Genomic DNA, 22731 nt, shown 5'->3' on the forward strand with positions numbered 1-22731 from the left:
TTATTGATCTTTAGGCTTGATGATCTCTCTTGTTGCTGTGGGACCTTTGGAAGATGGTTTTTATACCCTGTAATTTATTTCCAACTGTTGTGGTTGTTGGAAACATGAATAGAGTTGTTGGGGATGAAACCAAATCATTAAATTCACTTGCAACAAAAGGTATTGATACTTTTTCTACGAGTATTGATACTATTAGTATTTAATGCCTGATTCAATTACTGTCAAAGTTAATTTACAACAATACTGTAACACCCCTATACATAAACCAATTATCGGATCAAGTATAGAAGTATTACATTAACTTTCAGAAACTCTAATAGTAATATCTAAATAAAGATAACATTATAAATTACACATATTAGTTTTGTTATTTTAATATATTAATTATTGGTAATTGAAATATGTTGGAATAATTATTTTTTTCAACCATTATTGCATTTAGAACAATATACTAAAGTGAAATAAGGGCCATTGTGAAAAACAGGGGACATGGAAGTATGTCTCGCCCATGTAGGTTTATCAGCCCGTGTAGGTTTTGGAAGTCGTGTTTAAGTTTGAAAATCAAGGGATAATTTTCCAAATTAATCCCAAAAGTTTATCTAGCTTGACCCTTGTCCAAATCTCAAATTTTAAGCCAATTTAATTCAAATATAAATCGTAATTAAGCATTTTAAAACCCAATTTTCTTGTACCACTTAATTAACATATAATTTATTTCATATAATTTAAGCAAACATCAAATTTCACGTTTAAGTTTCCTTCACATTCAACCTTAATACACCCACCCAGGTACATGCCATTTCTTGAAATGAAAAAATAAATACTTTATTCCTTTCTCGAATCCACTGATGTGATGAGATGAGGAGCCTTCAACCTTCAAAGATCATTTTCTTCTACTCTTAACCTACATGTATAAAACACGCGTTAAGCTATTGCTAGCTTAGTAAGTACAACTAATATTTAAATCATAATCTATATTATAAATTATAACTTATTTATTATTACACGTAATCATTTAAATGACTGTTTGTATTCATCATACATAATTTACCAATCAATTCACTTTTTCTTATAATTAGGTCCACATTCCTTATTATTTTCTCATTATACACCAAATAAACATATTGATTTAATTATCATCTATATAATCCTAGAATCACATCATTTATTTTAAGTTGTTCATTTACTCCATTTATCTAAAATTTGGATAATTTACTTTTCTTATTTCAACCATATATTTTCTTATGTTTCTCAATTTCATAAATTTTCAACACATATAATCTATATAATTCAATAACCACTAAAATAGTTTTGTACCTTTTTCAGAGGACCAAGAGACTTAATAGAACACACAGGATATATGGAACAGAACAGAACACTGTCGAAGTGGATAACAGAACACTGTTAAAGCGGATAATAGAACACCGCAGAAGCGGATAAACAGATAGCACAAATGTACTAATCAGAGAGTGCTAACGTGCTAATAATTAGATAGCACGCTCAGGTTCCTTAATGGCATGCCACTAGTATCCCAATAGTTCTTATATCGTCTACTTGGGCAAGTCATAACACACACACATCACTTTTACACTTTTTACCATTTAATCCTTATAACAATACTTCGTATAATTACATCTTCCTCTTTTATTGACACATGTAACTTGTCTCAATATTTAATAATCTTCCATAATTTCACTAATAATTCTTATTATACATTTCACCTATAACAGCATGTTTTTCAGTGGTGTCGGAAATAGTGAATTCGAGACCACAACACCAACAAGTGAGTCTATGAATAGTAATTATTAATATTTACGAGTTGATTATAGTGTTTTAGTAAATCTTGATTCGATAATTTTTGTTAATTAGATAGTTAACAATGGTCAAGTGGTTTGTCCCTAAAGTCAAGTGGTTTTAAAAAATGAGGTATCAGGACCTCATTTCTATAACTCGAGCTATAAATATTATTTAATAAAAATATTTACAGAGTGATTATATAGGTATATTGAGGTTTGGTTTGAAAGTTTTAGGGATTTGATAGTTAATTAAGTTAAAAAGATTAAATTGTAAAGAGGTAAAAGTTAACCGATATATATTTTAAATAGTAAAGGGACCAAAATGGTGATTAAACCATGGTCAAAAAGTCCAAGTGGTGGTGGATATGATTAATCCAATAGGTTTTCGGCTATTTTCTTATTAAGTCCTAATTAGTTTAGGGTTAAATTGAAATTAAGCTTGGTTAGTTAAAATTTTAAAATTATTGAAGGATCAATTGTGCAATTAAACCCTCCTTAAATGTCAATTATACCGTTATTTAAGATAGTGGACAGTTTTTGGTTATAATTAGTTAAAAATTCATGTTTTATTAAAGGGTAAAATTGTAAATACATAAATAAATTTTAAATAAAAGAATAATAAAACAATATCACCTTCCCCAATAATCCTTCCACCGAAAATAGAGAAACTCCATTAGAGAACCTAAAGGTTCGGCTAAGAAAAGGCTTGTGCTTGTAGGTAATTTTCCTACCCATTTTTAGTAATTTTTATGTTTTTGAGCTCATATTAGCTTGATCTAGCTAACCTGGGGACTAATTTATAAAAATTTAAAATTTTTTGGGTTATGTCAGTGATGAGTTTAGTATGTTTTTTGAACTTTTATGATAGATTATTAAGGTTGGTTGAAAAGTAGGACTATTTTGTAAATTAATTTTTAACAATTTTAATATTTGAGGACTAAATGTTAAAGTAGCAAACTTTCATGGACTTGTTGTATAATAAAAGTAAAAATGGATTGTAGTGAGGTCCCAAACAGTTCAACTAAACTTGGACTTGATTGAAAATGGTTAAATTCCAAGTTTTAGACTTAGAGACTAAATTGCATAAAAGGTAAAATATTGGGGTAATTTTGTAAAAATGTACAAAGGGACTTATTTGCATAAAGTTAGTTTGTTTTTCTGTTATAAGTGATTAATTGAATGGAATTACCATTTTAGATCAAGAAACCAATCGATCGGACTCGAATCATGGAAAAACTTAAGTGGCGGATTGATCATTGTCTTGACTTGGATATCGTCTTTTGTAGGTAAGTTCGTTCGGTTTAATTCAATACATTTGTTGTGCATATTGTGTGAAAAACTTAATTGTCGAATGTTAGTTCAATATATTCAATACTAAGGTAAGGAGAATTGTAAATATGAATTATATATAACATTGATTAGTAATGTGATCTCCTGTGCTAGATGAACGTGGAATGGAGTACGATTGGCATGCCAATGGGTTATAGTGTGTGTTGTATAGGGTTGTTATGAGATGAGATGATGATTCCTTTATATTTCATGTTCACTGGATATACTAAAGTCCTGCATCTGTTGCGAACTATCATGTTATATTTACAGTGTTTCTGGTGTGTTATCAGGGGCAGATGTAAAGCCTTCAGGCTTGGCACTTTGTGCCGAGGTTGTTACAGGAGGGAGGCACTTAGTGCCGAGGTGTGTTATAGGTTGGATTGGCTCGGTTGAGCTTTTGACGTGTTTCAAATGGATAATTGTGTACTCATATCCGTATATCTTTCATTAGGCATTGCTTTTAGTGGAAATGACTTGTTCTTGAATTGTGGAAAGTTTGTTCATAAGCTCATAACAATGTTATGAATGGATTATGAACCATTGTATCCTTGTTCGAGCATGAACTCGCCTGTTGTGGGCTGTGATTGATAGGAAACTTTGATTATTAATCTTGTTATTAAAATTAATATGTTTAATTCGGTAAGCTTTATCATTTAAATCGTCGAACTTACTAAGCTTCATAAAAGCTTACTCGTATTATTTGTCTTATTTCCTTGTAGATAGCATTTTTGTGGAAAACCGAGTGGCGGGATAAACTTATCACACTATCCGAGGACCTTTTGGTAGATTTTGAATGCAAACTTTGGCTTATTTGGCATGTAATAGGAGAGTTTGAATATGTTTTGACTGTGTGTTTGTATAGTGTTGTTTAGATTGACAAAATAATGCTTATGTCTTTTAATAGCTTACAAGTACACATGCTATCAAGTTCGATGTGCATATGGTCTTTTTGTGTTAAATAACCATTTGAGCTATGCATGTATAATGCTAAGTTATGGTATATGTGAAAGTGTTTGAATGGGAAGGGAAATGGTAAGTTAGCATGAAGTAATGTGCGGTACTTTGGAATATGTATTTGTGGCTTGTGTATTTAGCTAAGGTAATGGATTGTTTAGATACTGGAATTGTGGTGTCAATGATGGAAAATGGTTAGGCATATAGGTTGATTGTTTTAGGATATTTTGAGTGCATTTGAATGTATTTTGAAGATTTGTAAATGTGTGTTTTTGATAGGTCTTGGAACCTTAGAAGTTGGATTGAAAATGACATGTTTTGGGGTAAATTCTGGTGCACATGGCCTGGGACACGAGCTGCCACACACGATTTGGCACATGGCTTGTGACACGGTCTTGTGACCTGTAACATCCCGAAATAGGGCCTAAATGGAACAGTGGTTGCGAAACCACAAATCCGAGGTAGAATGTAACGGCCTAATTTTCAGTGGTGTCAAAAATGGTGATTTCAGATCACTAAATCGGACAAATAAGATTGAACAAGATAGTAACTTAATATTTATGAGTCAAGTAAGAATTTAGAAGAATTTGTGAAATGGTGAAATTAGTGAATTAAAATAATTTATTAGGTCGACGGGTCAAAAGCGAGGTATCGAGACCTCGAATTTGAAAATCGAGCTATAAATATTTTTATAAATATTTATGAAGTGTCATTGAGTTAGTATTAAAGTTTCGTTAGAAAATTTTGATGTTTGGATAGCTAATTAATTAAAAAGGACTAATCGAAAATAACTCAAAATTTATTAAATTGTGAGTAAATAGCTTAAGTATTTAAAAGATGGATTTAAAGAGCAATTAGACCCAAAGGTTAATGGCTGGACGGTTTGGGTATGAAATAAGCAAGAAAACAATGTGAACAAGGGACAAAATTGGAATTAGCATAAAAGTTAATAGTTAAAAAATGATGTGATTGAAAATCTAGACATTTCTTCATCTTTCTCACCGTAAACACCGTAACAGGTCTCCTATGCTGGTTTTTCATATTTTTGCACCATGTAAGTTCAATTTTTACTATTTCTTAGTAATTTTATGTTTTTGTGACTTTTACAATTAGGTCCAATCATCTAATTCATTAGTTTTTGATTTGGTGGGTGAAATTGGAAGTTACCCTGGCTGAGTAAGGGTAGTTTATGATGAATTATTATGAAATTGAAGTTCTAGTTTCATATTAAGATTGTTTTATTAAGTCATTTTGATAGAAAATGGTATTTAGGACCTAATTGTGAGCAAAATTGTGAATTAGATGTTGGTGTTGAAATTCAGAATATCAAAGGCTGTGAAATAGTTTATAATGATAAAATAAAAGTGTTAATTTAGAAAAATTAGTTCAATTGATGGGTGAATTGAGTAGGGACTAAATTGTAAAAGCTGTAAATTTTGGGGTAAAAGTGCAATTTCAAATTTTGAACAGCATAAATTGTGAAGTGAAATAGAAATCAAATAAATGCTAATGGGTAGAAATATTTTATATTATAGATCAAGAATCCAAAGAAGAACGAGGAAAAGAAAAGTAAAGGACTAAAGTGTAAGGTTTAGTCACATTTTGTATCAAGGTAAGTTTACAGTAAATAAATGCAATATTCTTTTATTTTACATTATTATTGTCAATTTCAGCATTTATATATTTATGTTATGAAAATATTTAAAGTCGAATTTAAGGTGAAGTGACAGAGGAAAAGTGTTAGAAAGCCGGTTGAACCCTAGGAATGTTAGGATATTAGGGTTGACAGGATGTAACGAAATGAGCCATGTAAGTCCATATTAGAAATATGGCTTTGGAGACAGAGATTGAGCCATGTAAGTCCATATTATATATGGCATTGGAGACAGGAATAATTCATGTAAGTCCATGTCAAAGACATGGCATTGGCAGGATATTGATAGACAGGAACGGCCCTAGTATCCTTAGTATTCCGAGTGGTTCAACGGGTCAGGATACGAGTTAAATTACAGTGAATTAACAGCAAAGGAAAAGTAGATTATACTTATGAAAAAGGAAAGGTCAGGTAAGAAAGAAGGTAAGGGAATAAAGAATAAGATAGAAATTGAGAAGTAAAGAAATTTATGATGTTAGATGATATTATGCATAATTATCCATTATGTTGAATGTTGTGATTTATTTGCTTGTAAGCTTACTAAGCCTAGTGCTTAATCTCTTTATTTTCTTCTTCTTATAGTACTTATCTAGTCACTCGGGATCGAAGGAAATGTCGGAGGCCGATCACACTATCAAAGAAATAACTCGGTATAACTAGTCGTTTTGTTTTGGGTATGGCATGTATAGAAACTTAGCTACTTTTGGTATAATATGAATAATGAATGATGTGTAAATACTTGCTAGTGATTAGCTAAGAAAATAGCTGATGATATACATGTTTATTAATATGTATGATTGAATGATGATTATCACATGAAAATTATGAAAATGTGAAAGTAACCTAAAAATAGATTCAAGTAATGAAATGATGTAACTTTGAAAAATCACTAAAATTGTAAAAACATAGTTTGAAGATGAATAATATAAGAAATTAAAGCTTATTATGTATATTTTCTTATGGAACAAGCAAAACAGGTAAAAGTATTATATTTTATGATATATCTGAGTTTTAGTGAAACAGGGTCAGAGCGATTTCTGGATCCCTGTTTCAACTTTGAAATTCACCATAAATTGTACAAAACTAATTAGAAGGTATAATTTATATGGTTAGAATGCTTGTTGAATCTAGTTTTGAGAGAAACAAACGACTTAGTCATATGAATTTTGTACAGGAAGAAAAATGGTTCGTAGTAAGAAGAGGTCAGTGCAGTCGAGTTTTGAAACAGGGAAAAATTTAACTAATAAACTGTACTAATTGGATAAGTCAAAAATTCTAGAAAAAAATTAGTAGATATATATATGAGTCTAGTTTCATGAAAAATTTACGGATCTTAATTTCGAGTTTTGAAACTCGAAAAATGAATTTTTAAGTAACCATGATGCAGAAAAACAGTTTATTCCGAAAATTAAAATAAGTGATTTAGAGTTGTTTAAAAGGTAAGATAAGTTTAGTAACACCTCAAGCTTGACTCCGTGACGGTTTGAGCGTGGGGCGTTACATTTATTGGTATCGAGCAGGTTTAGTCGGTTCTCGGAACAGCTAGTGTGAGAAAAGTCGAGCTATACATGCCATACTTGTATTTTGATAGTGTGACGACTCGACGATTTTTAAATATTTTGTTTTATTGTAATGGATCCCGAGTGAGCTGGTGATGATGATGTAGAAAGTAATGCGCTTGCTCCGTAGAAGGGTAGCGCCATCGAGAATAGGCGAAGAATAGTTAATCGGGGAGGAGTGACTCGAGAAGCTCTCTTCCAAGCTTTGAATGATTTGTTTGCCGAGTTCGCTCGCACGAATCCGCAGTTAGACCTCCACCCCTCATGATTCTCGGGCTACCCATGTAGCTCAAGCTCCCCAATCACAGTGCAGTGATAAGAGAAAAGCCACCAGATTGATAGAATCAGAAACAAAGGGCGTAAGAGTTTCGAGCAACAAAAGATGATGATGCGAAAGAGCGAATTTTGGTTAGAAAATACTATCGAGTCTTTGATGAGTTATCTTGTACACCGAGGAATGTATGGAATGTGTAGTATCACTTCTTAGAGACTCAAACCTACTCTTGGTGGAAGACACTTGTATCGCTTGTACCAAAGGAGAGGGTCACTTGGGATTTCTTTCGGGAGGAATTTCGTAAAAAGTACATCATCGAGGTTTATTGACCGTAAGAGAAAGGAATTCTGGAATTGAAACAAGGTAATATGACGGATCGATGAGATTTCGCTTAAATTATCGGCAACTTAACAAGGTAACAAGAAAGAACAAGTATCAATTGCCTAGAATTGATGATCTGTTTGATCAATTGAAGGAGCTACTGTGTTTTTCAAGATAGATTTGAGATTCGGATATTATCGGTTGTGAGTTAAAGAGTCGATGTCTTGAAGACGCTTTCGACTAGGTATGGTCATTATGAGTTCCTTGTGATGCCATTTGACTTGACTAATGCTCCTGCCATTTTCATGGACTTAATGAACCGAATTTTCGACCGTACTTGGATAAGTTTGTAGTTTTGTTTATTGATGATATCTTGATTTATTCTCATGATGAGACCGAGCATGCGAGCATTTGAGAACGCTTTTCTGATTTTGAAAGATAATCGGTTGTATGTCAAGTTCAGCAAAAGTGAGTTCGTTACGAGAAGTTGGTTTTCTTAGACATATTGTTTCGTGAAGGTATTAAGGTTGATCCGAGCAAGATTTCACCATTGTTGATTGGAAGCCTCCTAGAAATGTATCAAAAGTTAGAAGTTTTCTTGGTCTTGCGGATATTATAGGCGATTTGTAGAGGATTTTCCATTATAGCTACCCATTGACAAGATTGCTGCGAAAGGATGTTAAGTTTGAATGGATGAGAAGTGTCAACGAGTTTTGACAAGTTAAAAGCATTGTTGACTAAAGCTCTGCTTTAGTGCAACTAGAACCGGTAAGGAGTTTGTGATTTATGATGATGCGTCCATGAATGGACTTGGTTGTGTACTTATGCGGGAAGGAAGGTAATTGCTTATGCCTCTAGACAACTAAAGCCACATGAGAAGAACTATCCGACACATGATTTAGAGCTAGCGCCATTGTTTTTATGCTGAAAATTTGGAGACATCATTTGTACGGTGAGAAGTGCCACATATTCACTGATCACAAAAGTTTGAAATATTTGATGACTCAAAAAGATTTGAATTTGAGGCAAAGAAGATGGTTAGAGTTGATTAAAGATTATGAGCTAGTGATCGATTATCACCCAGGTAAGGCAAATGTTGTTGCTGATGCTTTGAGTAGGAAATCTTTATTTGCATTAAGAGCTTTGAACACTAGTCTAGCCTTATCAGATGATGGTTTTATCTTAGCTGAGTTGAGAGCTAAACCGATGTTTCTTGAAGAAATTTGTGAAGCTCAAAAAAAAAAATGATGATGAGTTGTTAACCAAAAGAGATCGGTCTGAGTCGGATGTAGAGTCAGATTTTCAGATCAGTTCTGACGGTTGTTTGATGTTCCGAGACAGGGTATGCATACCGAAGAATGATGAGCTTATTCGAAAGATTTTACAAGAAGCACATAGTAGTTCTTTGTCTATTCATCCAGGTAGTATAAAGATGTATAATGATTTAAAAAAAAAATGTACTGGTGGGTAGGAATGAAAAGGGACATTTCAAAGTTTGTTTTTAGATGTTTGATCTGTCAGCGGGTAAAGGCCGAACATCAGGTACCTTCAGGTTTATTGCAGCCTGTGCTAGTCCCTGAGTGGAAATGGGATCGAGTTACTATGGATTTTGTGACAGGATTGCCGTTTACACCGAGAAAGAAAGATGCAGTATAGGTTGTGATTGATAAGTTAACGAAGTCGGCTCATTTTATCCCAGTTCGTATGGATTATTCACTTGACAAGTTGGCCGAGTTGTATATGTCAGAGATAGTCAAACTACACAGGGTACCATTATCGATCATTTCGCATGAGATCCAAGATTTACTTCACGGTTTTGGAAGAAATTACGAAGGCTTTGGGCACAAAGTTGAGTTTTAGTCTGACTTTCCACCCTCAAACCGACGGTCGATCGAGAGAGAGTTATTCAGTACTTGAAGATATGCTTAGATGTTGTGTATTAGAATTTCAAGGTAGTTGGGAAAAATATTTACCATTAGTAGAGTTTGCCTACAATAATAGTTATCAGTCGAGTTTGAAGATGGCACCTTATGAAGCTTTGTATGGACGTAAATGTCGCACACCTTTATATTGGATGAGCTTAAAGAAAGCGATTTACGAGGTTGATCTAGTTAAAGAAGCAGAAGAAAAGTGAAAGTTATCGAAATTGTTTAAAAGCGACAGACGAGGTGAAGTCATATGCGATTTAAAAAGAAAAGAGATCGAATATCAAGTTGGTGACAAAGTTTTTTTTTTGAAAGTATCCCGTGGAAGAAAGTTCTCGATTTGGCAAGAAAGGCAAACTAAGTCCATGTTTTATTGGACCGTTTGAAGTGATTGAAAGAGTCGGACCATTAGCATATTGGTTAGCTTTCCGATTGAGTTAGAGAAGATTCAAAATGTATTTCATGTGTCTATGCTACGTCGTTATCATTCAGATCCGTCACATGTGATTTCTTAGACAAAGGTTGAGATTCAACCGGACATGACTTACGGTGAAGAACCCGGTAAAGATTCTAGCTCGAGAGGTAAAGCAATTAAGGAATAAAAGTATTGCACTTGTGAAAGTACTATGGAATAGACACGGGTAGATGAGGCTACATGGGAACTCAAGAGGCTATGCGAAAATAGTACCAAAATCTCTTCACAGTAAGACTTTGGGACGAAAATCCCTAAAGGGGGGGAGAAATGTAACATCCCGAAATAGGGCCTAAATGGAACAGTGGTTGCGAAACCACAAATCCGAGGTAGAATGTAACGGCCTAATTTTCAGTGGTGTCAAAAATGGTGATTTCAGATCACTAAATCGGACAAATAAGATTGAACAAGATAGTAACTTAATATTTATGAGTCAAGTAAGAATTTAGAAGAATTTGTGAAATGGTGAAATTAGTGAATTAAAATAATTTATTAGGTCAGACGGGTCAAAAACGAGGTATCGAGACCTCGAATTTGAAAATCGAGCTATAAATATTTTTATAAATATTTATGAAGTGTCATTGAGTTAGTATTAAAGTTTCAGTTAGAAAATTTTGATGTTTGGATAGCTAATTAATTAAAAGGACTAATCGAAAATAACTCAAAATTTATTAAATTGTGAGTAAATAGCTTAAGTATTTAAAAGATGGATTTAAAGAGCAATTAGACCCAAAGGTTAATGGCTGGACGGTTTGGGTATGAAATAAGCAAGAAAACAATGTGAACAAGGGACAAAATTGGAATTAGCATAAAAGTTAATAGTTAAAAAATGATGTGATTGAAAATCTAGACATTTCTTCATCTTTCTCACCGAAACACCGTAACAGGTCTCCTATGCTGGTTTTTCATATTTTTGCACCATGTAAGTTCAATTTTACTATTTCTTAGTAATTTTATGTTTTGTGACTTTTACAATTAGGTCCAATCATCTAATTCATTAGTTTTTGATTTGGTGGGTGAAATTGGAAGTTACCCTGGCTGAGTAAGGGTAGTTTATGATGAATTATTATGAAATTGAAGTTCTAGTTTCATATTAAGATTGTTTTATTAAGTCATTTTGATAGAAAATGGTATTTAGGACCTAATTGTGAGCAAAATTGTGAATTAGATGTTGGTGTTGAAATTCAGAATATCAAAGGCTGTGAAATAGTTTATAATGATAAAATAAAAGTGTTAATTTAGAAAAATTAGTTCAATTGATGGGTGAATTGAGTAGGGACTAAATTGTAAAAGCTGTAAATTTTGGGGTAAAAGTGCAATTTCAAATTTTGAACAGCATAAATTGTGAAGTGAAATAGAAATCAAATAAATGCTAATGGGTAGAAATATTTTATATTATAGATCAAGAATCCAAAGAAGAACGAGGAAAAGAAAAAGTAAAGGACTAAAGTGTAAGGTTTAGTCACATTTTGTATCAAGGTAAGTTTACAATAAATAAATGCAATATTCTTTTATTTTACATTATTATTGTCAATTTCAGCATTTATATATTTATGTTATGAAAATATTTAAAGTCGAATTTAAGGTGAAGTGACAGAGGAAAAGTGTTAGAAAGCCGGTTGAACCCTAGGAATGTTAAGATATTAGGGTTGACAGATGTAATGAAATGAGCCATGTAAGTCCATATTAGAAATATGGCTTTGGAGACAGGATTGAGCCATGTAAGTCCATATTATATATGGCATTGGAGACAGGAATAATTCATGTAAGTCCATGTCAAAGACATGGCATTGGCGAGATATTGATAGCGAGAACGGCCCTAGTATCCTTAGTATTCGAGTGGTTCAACGGGTCAGGATACGAGTTAAATTACAGTGAATTAACAGCAAAGGAAAAGTAGATTATACTTATGAAAAGGAAAGGTCGGGTAAGAAAGAAGGTAAGGGAATAAAGAATAAGATAGAAATTGAGAAGTAAAGAAATTTATGATGTTAGATGATATTATGCATAATTATCCATTATGTTGAATGTTGTGATTTATTTGCTTGTAAGCTTACTAAGCCTAGTGCTTAATCTCTTTATTTTCTTCTTCTTATAGTACTTATCTAGTCACTCGGGGATCGAAGGAAATGTGGAGGCCGATCACACTATCAAAGAAATAACTCGGTATAACTAGTCGTTTTGTTTTGGGTATGGCATGTATAGAAACTTAGCTACTTTTGGTATAATATGAATAATGAATGATGTGTAAATACTTGCTAGTGATTAGCTAAGAAAATAGCTGATGATATACATGTTTATTAATATGTATGATTGAATGATGATTATCACATGAAAATTATGAAAATGTGAAAGTAACCTAAAAATAGATTCAAGTAACAGAAATGATGTAACTTTGAAAATCACTAAAAATTGTAAAAACATAGTTTGAAGATGAATAATATAAGAAATTAAAGCTTATTATGTATATTTTCTTATGGAACAAGCAAAACAGGTAAAAGTATTATATTTTATGATATATCTGAGTTTTAGTGAAACAGGGTCAGAGCGATTTCTGGATCCCTGTTTCAACTTTTGAAATTCACCATAAATTGTACAAAACTAATTAGAAGGTATAATTTATATGGTTAGAATGCTTGTTGAATCTAGTTTTGAGAGAAACAAACGACTTAGTCATATGAATTTTGTACAGGAAGAAAAATGGTTCGTAGTAAGAAGAGGTCAGTGCAGTCGAGTTTTGAAACAGGGAAAAATTTAACTAATAAACTGTACTAATTGGATAAGTCAAAAATTCTAGAAAAAAATTAGTAGATATATATATGAGTCTAGTTTCATGAAAAATTTACGGATCTTAATTTCGAGTTTTGAAACTCGAAAAATGAATTTTTAAGTAACCATGATGCAGAAAAACAGTTTATTCCGAAAATTAAAATAAGTGATTTAGAGTTGTTTAAAAGGTAAGATAAGTTTAGTAACACCTCAAGCTTGACTCGGTGACGGTTTGAGGCGTGGGGCGTTACATTTATTGGTATCGAGCAGGTTTAGTCGGTTCTCGGAACAGCTAGTGTGAGAAAAAGTCGAGCTATACATGCCATACTTGTATTTTGATAGTGTGACGACTCCTGACGATTTTTAAATATTTTGTTTTATTGTAATGGATCCCGAGTGAGCTGGTGATGATGATGTAGAAAGTAATGCTACTGCTCCGTAGAAGGGTAGCGCCATCGAGAATAGGCGATGTGAGTTAATCGGGGAGGAGTGACTCGAGAAGCTCTCTTCCAAGCTTTGAATGATTTGTTTGCCGAGTTCGTTAAATGCGAATCCGCGATTAGACCTCCACCCCTCATGATTCTCGGGCTACCCATGTAGCTCAAGCTCCCCAATCACAGTGCAGTGATAAGAGAAAAGCCACCGATTGATAGAATCAGAAACAAAGGCGGAAGAGTTTCGAGCAACAAAAGATGATGATGCGAAAGAAGCGAATTTTGGTTAGAAAATACTATCGAGTCTTTGATGAGTTATCTTGTACACCGAGGAATGTATGGAATGTGTAGTATCACTTCTTAGAGACTCACCTACTACTGGTGGAAGACACTTGTATCAGTTGTACCAAAGGAGAGGGTCACTTGGGATTTCTTTCGGGAGGAATTTCGTAAAAAGTACATCGATCGAGAGGTTTATTGACCGAAGAGAAAGGAATTCTGGAATTGAAACAAGGTAATATGACGGATCGATGAGATTCGCTTAAATTATCGGCAACTTAACAAGGTAATGAGAAAGAACAAGTATCAATTGCCTAGAATTGATGATCTGTTTGATCAATTGAAGGGAGCTACTGTGTTTTTCAAGATAGATTTGAGATTCGGATATTATCAGTTGTGAGTTAAAGAGTCAGATGTCTTGAAGACTGCTTTCCTGACTAGGTATGGTCATTATGAGTTCCTTGTGATGCCATTTGACTTGACTAATGCTCCTGCCATTTTCATGGACTTAATGAACCGAATTTTCAGACCGTACTTGGATAAGTTTGTAGTTTTGTTTATTGATGATATCTTGATTTATTCTCATGATGAGACTGAGCATGCAGAGCATTTGAGAACAGTTTTACAGATTTTGAAAGATAATCAGTTGTATGTCAAGTTCAGCAAAAGTGAGTTCTGGTTACGAGAAGTTGGTTTTCTTAGACATATTGTTTCAGGTGAAGGTATTAAGGTTGATCTGAGCAAGATTTCAGCCATTGTTGATTGGAAGCCTCCTAGAAATGTATCAAAAGTTAGAAGTTTTCTTGGTCTTGCCGGATATTATAGGCGATTTGTAGAGGGATTTTCCATTATAGCTACCCCGCTGACAAGATTGCTGCGAAAGGATGTTAAGTTTGAATGGACTGAGAAGTGTCAACAGAGTTTTGACAAGTTAAAAGCATTGTTGACTAAAGCTCCTGTTTTAGTGCAACTAGAACCGGTAAGGAGTTTGTGATTCTGATGATCGTCCATGAATGGACTTGGTTGTGTACTTATGCAGAAGGAAGGTAATTGCTTATGCCTCTAGACAACTAAAGCCACATGAGAAGAACTATCCGACACATGATTTAGAGCTAGCTGCCATTGTTTTTGCGCTGAAAATTTGGAGACATCATTTGTACGGTGAGAAGTGCCACATATTCACTGATCACAAAAGTTTGAAATATTTGATGACTCAAAAGATTTGAATTTGAGGCAAAGAAGATGGTTAGAGTTGATTAAAGATTATGAGCTAGTGATCGATTATCACCTGTAAGGCAAATGTTGTTCTTGATGCTTTGAGTAGGAAATCTTTATTTGCATTAAGAGCTTTGAACACTAGTCTAGCCTTATCGGATGATGGTTTTATCTTAGCTGAGTTGAGAGCTAAACCGATGTTTCTTGAAGAAATTTGTGAAGCTCAAAAAAAAAAATGATGATGAGTTGTTAACCAAAAGAGATCGGTCATGAGTCGGATGTAGAGTCGATTTTCGGATCGATTCGACGGTTGTTTGATGTTCCGAGACAGGTATGCATACTAGAAGAATGATGAGCTTATTCGAAAGATTTTACAAGAAGCACATAGTAGTTCTTTGTCTATTCATCCAGGTAGTATAAAGATGTATAATGATTTAAAAAAAAAATGTACTGGTGGGTAGGAATGAAAAGGGACATTTCAGAGTTTGTTTTTAGATGTTTGATCTGTCAGCGGGTAAAGGCCGAACATCAGGTACCTTCAGGTTTATTGCAGCCTGTGCTAGTCCCTGAGTGGAAATGGGATCGAGTTACTATGGATTTTGTGACAGGATTGCCGTTTACACCGAGAAAGAAAGATGCAGTATAGGTTGTGATTGATAAGTTAACGAAGTCGGCTCATTTTATCCCAGTTCGTATGGATTATTCACTTGACAAGTTGGCGAGTTGTATATGTCGAGATAGTCAAACTACACAGGTACCATTATCGATCATTTAGCATGAGATCCAAGATTTACTTCACGGTTTTGGAAGAAATTACGAAGGCTTTGGGCACAAAGTTGAGTTTTAGTCTGACTTTCCACCCTCAAACCGACGGTCAGTCGAGAGAGTTATTCAGGTACTTGAAGATATGCTTAGATGTTGTGTATTAGAATTTCAAGGTAGTTGGGAAAAATATTTACCATTAGTAGAGTTTGCCTACAATAATAGTTATCAGTCGAGTTTGAAGATGGCACCTTATGAAGCTTTGTATGGACGTAAATGTCGCACACCTTTATATTGGACAGAGCTTAAAGAAAGCCGGATTTACGAGGTTGATCTAGTTAAAGAAACAGAAGAAAAAGTGAAAGTTATCAGAAATTGTTTAAAAGCAGCTTCAGACAGGCAGAAGTCATATGCAGATTTAAAAAGAAAAGAGATCGAATATCAAGTTGGTGACAAAGTTTTTTTTTTGAAAGTATCCCCGTGGAAGAAAGTTCTCAGATTTGGCAAGAAAGGCAAACTAAGTCCATGTTTTATTGGACCGTTTGAAGTGATTGAAAGAGTCGGACCATTAGCATATTGGTTAGCTTTCCCGATTGAGTTAGAGAAGATTCAAAATGTATTTCATGTGTCTATGCTACGTCGTTATCATTCAGATCCGTCACATGTGATTTCTTAGACAAAGGTTGAGATTCAACCAGACATGACTTACGGTGAAGAACCGGTAAAGATTCTAGCTCGAGAGGTAAAGCAATTAAGGAATAAAAGTATTGCACTTGTGAAAGTACTATGGAATAGACACGGGGTAGATGAGGCTACATGGGAACTCGAAGAGGCTATGCGAAAATAGTACCAAAATCTCTTCACAGGTAAGACTTTCGGGACGAAAATCCCTAAAGGGGGGGAGAAATGTAACATCCCGAAATAGGGCCTAAATGGAACAGTGGTTGCGAAACCACAAATCCGAGGTAGAATGTAACGGCCTAATTTTCAGTGGTGTCAAAAATGGTGATTTCAGATCACTAAATCGGACAAATAAGATTGAACAAGATAGTAACTTAATATTTATGAGTCAAGTAAGAATTTAGAAGAATTTGTGAAATGGTGAAATTAGTGAATTAAAATAATTTATTAGGTCGACGGGTCAAAACGAGGTATCGAGACCTCGAATTTGAAAATCGAGCTATAAATATTTTTATAAATATTTATGAAGTGTCATTGAGTTAGTATTAAAGTTTAGTTAGAAAATTTTGATGTTTGGATAGCTAATTAATTAAAAGGACTAAATCGAAAATAACTCAAAATTTATTAAATTGTGAGTAAATAGCTTAAGTATTTAAAAGATGGATTTAAAGAGCAATTAGACCCAAAGGTTAATGGCTGGACGGTTTGGGTATGAAATAAGCAAGAAAACAATGTGAACAAGGGACAAAATTGGAATTAGCATAAAAGTTAATAGTTAAAAAAATGATGTGATTGAAAATCTAGACATTTCTTCATCTTTCTCAGCCAGAAACACCGTAACAGGTCTCCTATGCTGGTTTTTCATATTTTTGCACCATGTAAGTTCAATTTTTACTATTTCTTAGTAATTTTTATGTTTTTGTGACTTTTACAATTAGGTCCAATCATCTAATTCATTAGTTTTTGATTTGGTGGGTGAAATTGGAAGTTACCCTGGCTGAGTAAGGGTAGTTTATGATGAATTATTATGAAATTGAAGTTCTAGTTTCATATTAAGATTGTTTTATTAAGTCATTTTGATAGAAAATGGTATTTAGGACCTAATTGTGAGCAAAATTGTGAATTAGATGTTGGTGTTGAAATTCAGAATATCAAAGGCTGTGAAATAGTTTATAATGATAAAATAAAAGTGTTAATTTAGAAAAAATTAGTTCAATTGATGGGTGAATTGAGTAGGGACTAAATTGTAAAAACTGTAAATTTTGGGGTAAAAGTGCAATTTCAAATTTTGAACAGCATAAATTGTGAAGTGAAATAGAAATCAAATAAATGCTAATGGGTAGAAATATTTTATATTATAGATCAAGAATCCAAAGAAGAACGAGGAAAAGAAAAGTAAAGGACTAAAGTGTAAGGTTTAGTCACATTTTGTATCAAGGTAAGTTTACAGTAAATAAATGCAATATTCTTTTATTTTACATTATTATTGTCAATTTCAGCATTTATATATTTATGTTATGAAAATATTTAAAGTCAATTTAAGGTGAAGTGACAGAGGAAAAGTGTTAGAAAGCCGGTTGAACCCTAGGAATGTTAGGATATTAGGGTTGACAGATGTAATGAAATGAGCCATGTAAGTCCATATTAGAAATATGGCTTTGGAGACAGGATTGAGCCATGTAAGTCCATATTATATATGGCATTGGAGACAGGAATAATTCATGTAAGTCCATGTCAAAGACATGGCATTGGCGAGATATTGATAGACAGAACGGCCTAGTATCCTTAGTATTCCGAGTGGTTCAACGGGTCGGGATACGAGTTAAATTACAGTGAATTAACAGCAAAGGAAAAGTAGATTATACTTATGAAAAGGAAAGGTCGGTAAGAAAGAAGGTAAGGGAATAAAGAATAAGATAGAAATTGAGAAGTAAAGAAATTTATGATGTTAGATGATATTATGCATAATTATCCATTATGTTGAATGTTGTGATTTATTTGCTTGTAAGCTTACTAAGCCTAGTGCTTAATCTCTTTATTTTCTTCTTCTTATAGTACTTATCTAGTCACTCGGGGATCGAAGGAAATGTCGGAGGCCGATCACACTATCAAAGAAATAACTCGGTATAACTAGTCGTTTTGTTTTGGGTATGGCATGTATAGAAACTTAGCTACTTTTGGTATAATATGAATAATGAATGATGTGTAAATACTTGCTAGTGATTAGCTAAGAAAATAGCTGATGATATACATGTTTATTAATATGTATGATTGAATGATGATTATCACATGAAAATTATGAAAAATGTGAAAGTAACCTAAAAATAGATTCAAGTAACAGAAATGATGTAACTTTGAAAAATCACTAAAAATTGTAAAAACATAGTTTGAAGATGAATAATATAAGAAATTAAAGCTTATTATGTATATTTTCTTATGGAACAAGCAAAACAGGTAAAAGTATTATATTTTATGATATATCTGAGTTTTAGTGAAACAGGGTCAGAGCGATTTCTGGATCCCCTGTTTCAACTTTGGAAATTCACCATAAATTGTACAAAACTAATTAGAAGGTATAATTTATATGGTTAGAATGCTTGTTGAATCTAGTTTTGAGAGAAACAAACGACTTAGTCATATGAATTTTTTACAGGAAGAAAAATGGTTCGTAGTAAGAAGAGGTCAGTGCAGTCGAGTTTTGAAACAGGGAAAAATTTAACTAATAAACTGTACTAATTGGCTAAGTCAAAAATTCTAGAAAAAAATTAGTAGATATATATATGAGTCTAGTTTCATGAAAAATTTACGGATCTTAATTTCGAGTTTTGAAACTCGAAAATGAATTTTAAGTAACCATGATGCAGAAAAACAGTTTATTCCGAAAATTAAAATAAGTGATTTAGAGTTGTTTAAAAGGTAAGATAAGTTTAGTAACACCTCAAGCTTGACTCCGGTGACGGTTTCGGGCGTGGGGGCGTTACATGACCTAAGTCAATAAGTTACACGAGCGGACACACGGGTTGAGACACGGCATGTGAGGTAGCCACACAGCCATGTTTTAAGCCACATGATTTGGGCTCTAACACACAGCCGTGTGACCCCTATTCCAAAATTTTTCAACTTGTCACAGAATTTCCTATTTTGTCGGAAATTGGTCCTTGATTGCTCCTAAATTATTTTTAAGGTCTCGTAGGCTCGGTTTAAGACTCGTAAGTGTATTTTAGCATGGATTTAAATGAATTATTGATTGTTACCATTTAATTTTTATGTGTGATTCTGTTTGAAGTTATATGTCCTAAATTGTACTGTAATACTCCATAACCCTAATTCGGTGATGGGGACGGGCAAGGGGTGTTACATCACCTATCACTTTTACTTACTTTACATTTAGACCTCATCATGACATTTCATGTAACAATATCTTTTTCTTTCAATTTCGTATATAACATATTTCGTTTCTCTATTTAATTTCCATATTCCACCACAATTTCTTAAGACATTCACATGTCATTTTTATTTTTTTTTATTTCTAAATTTTGTCCTTGAGTCATCAAATTCACAAATAGAATTTACAATTCATTTTAATACATGTAACATGTTTTACCAATTAATATAATTTCCATAATTCATTACTAATCTTTATTAATTCTTTTTACATGTTATTTTACGCTTTAAACATACTAATCCTTGTCTTTCATTTTTTCATCAAACATATGTACATTGTTTCACATATCATTATTTCACATATTTCTCATCACATTTACTTACATAAATATATAGTTCCATCAACTTTTACATCCTATACAATTTAATCTTTTTTATGCACTCTAAATATTTTCTCACATTTCTTTTAATTTCTTTATCACATATTACTTAATAAATACAATCAATTCATTATTTATTATATTTAATCATTATCAAGCCTTATTATTCACTTATTCAAGATATAATTTTGTAATTAAATATCATATTAAAATTATATTCATTCTAGCAATTAATTTTATAATCAAAACAAATAAGATTCTAGTTGTACTTACAACTTTAGGCTTGAAATCAACTTTCTTCTCCTCTTCCCTTTGTCCATTTCCTTGCTTTATTTCTCTATTTGTTTATCAACTTCCTTCACTTTTTCTTCATTTTTCCATATTAAAATACACTATTTTCATATAAAAATCATGTTCACATATCACAATTCATGTTTTCTAATCAAAACTAACATGTATTAAAAGAGAAGTTGATAGTTATTACCTCAAACACTTACATTCAAGTCTAATCTGTATTTTCTCACTCCTCCAAAACTCTCATGAATGTCTTCTCATGAAATTAATGTAATTATTGTTCCTCTCCATTGATTTCACTCACAAATCATGAAGAAATCTAGGAAAAACTAGATTAATTGATTTGTATTTAGTGAAGCGCCATGATTGATGGCTTTTATAAGCTTTTTATCATTTTCTTTCTCCATTTTTCTAGACTTCTCCGTCAATTTATCTATACAAAAATATCTTTTTATGTTGTTTACCATCTTGCCCTTTCCACTTAATTACAATTAAGCCATTAGTTTTTCATAATTATATTTTCAATTCATTTACCATTTTACTCTTTCATTTATTCTATAATACCACCCATGTGTCATGTTTCCTTTCGGTATATTTTCACCTCTAGTCCCTCCTCCTTTTTCATCAATTTAATTTCTAATTTTCTAACCTTGTCCTAATACCTTCCGTTAATTTAATTGGTTCCCAAAAAATCATATTAATATTTATACTTTCCCAAATATCTTCTGTACCTATCTTTTCTATCTCATAACTCTTTAAATTTCCAATTTTTGACTTTCTCAAAATTTGGACTAATTTATTATATCTTTATCACTGTTCAAGACTCTAAAAATTTTTGGGGATGTTACAGATACCAAAGACAATTTATTGATACTTGGTAAAAGGTATTGATAGTTTTTGTAATTGATTGAAAACAAAATGTCAATTTGGCATCAATTTTAGAAAATGTATTGATATTTTGAAAATTATCGATACTCGATACTTTTTGGCATGGAACAATACTAACTTGTTCTAAAACTCTTTTAACATGATTGAAAATGTTTAACTCAATTGAAACCATTTTAACTCGATTTTATCATTTTCTAATTTTGTTCAATTTTAACTTTTATTTAAAAACATTTTAATTTGTTATATCAAAATAAATTATCAAATAAAGCTAGGTATAACAAAAACCCACAATCCTATTCCTCAGTCCCAATTCAATTCGTGGAGGCATTGCCCAATGTAAAACCCCACCAGCAAGCTCACTATAGCCTCGCCTATGCATTAGATGGTAGAAAAATTTGAAATATAAACCTAAGATAAGGAGGAAACTTAGTGGTTTTTCTCCAAGAGTCACTTTTATTGAATTGCACCATCCTCACGACCTTGTAATCATTGGTCCTTTTAACGTAGTTTTTCTTTTAAATTTGCATTGAACATAAAAAATTCAATTTATGTTTAAATTTGATTAATGATATGGTTTTTTATATCGATTAGTTAAATCCAATTTTATTTTCAAATTTAGGTTATATTCAAGTCGAGATTTGATTAAGAATGATTGGTATTCAGTTTTGAGTGAAATTCAATTTAGGAATCATGTGAAAGAAATAAGGACTTGGTTTATTTGGTGGATAAAGATTATGTTTCTGCAATGAAGAATATGAGAAGAGAGAAAAATAAAGGGGAAGAAGAAAATGAAAATAAAGAAATAAAAAAAATTAAATTGTTCAAAAAAAAAGTTAGGGACTAGTTTTAACATATGGAAAACACAAAAAAATTATATTAAGAGAAATGGAGAATGGAAGAAAACAAAGAAAGAAGCAAAAGAGAATGAAGAATAAAGAAAAAAAAGGAAAGTTAAAAGAACAAAATGGAAAAAAATTGCTCAAAATAAAAAAATATAGGAACCGATTGTAGAATTTAACCTAAAATTTTCATTTGAAATGATGGTTTAATATGTTAGATCAGCTTATTGTTACATTGTTAACGATAACTAACGGCTCAATGACTAAAATATTATAATACGATAACATGATTAAAGACCTTTTTACCTAAATAATACAAAAAATAAAATTAATAACTGAAATGGCATGCCCATGAGATTATTTACCAAAATGGTATGGTTTTACTAGTGTCGCCTGTCAAATTGGCGGCACTAAACTGAAATGTGATTATCTAAAATATTTAGGGACCTGATATGCAATTTTTTTATTTTGAGTGGTTGCTAGAAAAATAAGGTGAAAGGGTGTCGCCTGATAGTGTGTCAA

General features: G+C 32.5%; 2 long non-coding RNA genes across 2 annotated transcripts; one reads left to right on the top strand and one right to left on the bottom strand.

Moving 5' to 3' along the window:
- Positions 1-637: 637 nt before the first annotated feature.
- On the bottom strand, positions 638-20881 carry LOC128283665 (uncharacterized). Its single transcript, XR_008274064.1, has 3 exons — positions 20673-20881; positions 20462-20580; positions 638-904 (listed from the first exon to the last, which is right to left on the bottom strand). It is a non-coding gene; the product is annotated as an uncharacterized LOC128283665 (long non-coding RNA).
- LOC128283664 (uncharacterized) lies at positions 17818-18749 on the top strand. The gene is made up of 2 exons (XR_008274063.1): positions 17818-17862; positions 18480-18749. It is a non-coding gene; the product is annotated as an uncharacterized LOC128283664 (long non-coding RNA).
- Positions 20882-22731: the final 1850 nt, after the last annotated feature.

The sequence above is a fragment of the Gossypium arboreum genome, chromosome 2, assembly GCF_025698485.1.
Source record: "Gossypium arboreum isolate Shixiya-1 chromosome 2, ASM2569848v2, whole genome shotgun sequence".
In the NCBI taxonomy this organism is placed as follows: Eukaryota; Viridiplantae; Streptophyta; class Magnoliopsida; order Malvales; family Malvaceae; genus Gossypium; species Gossypium arboreum.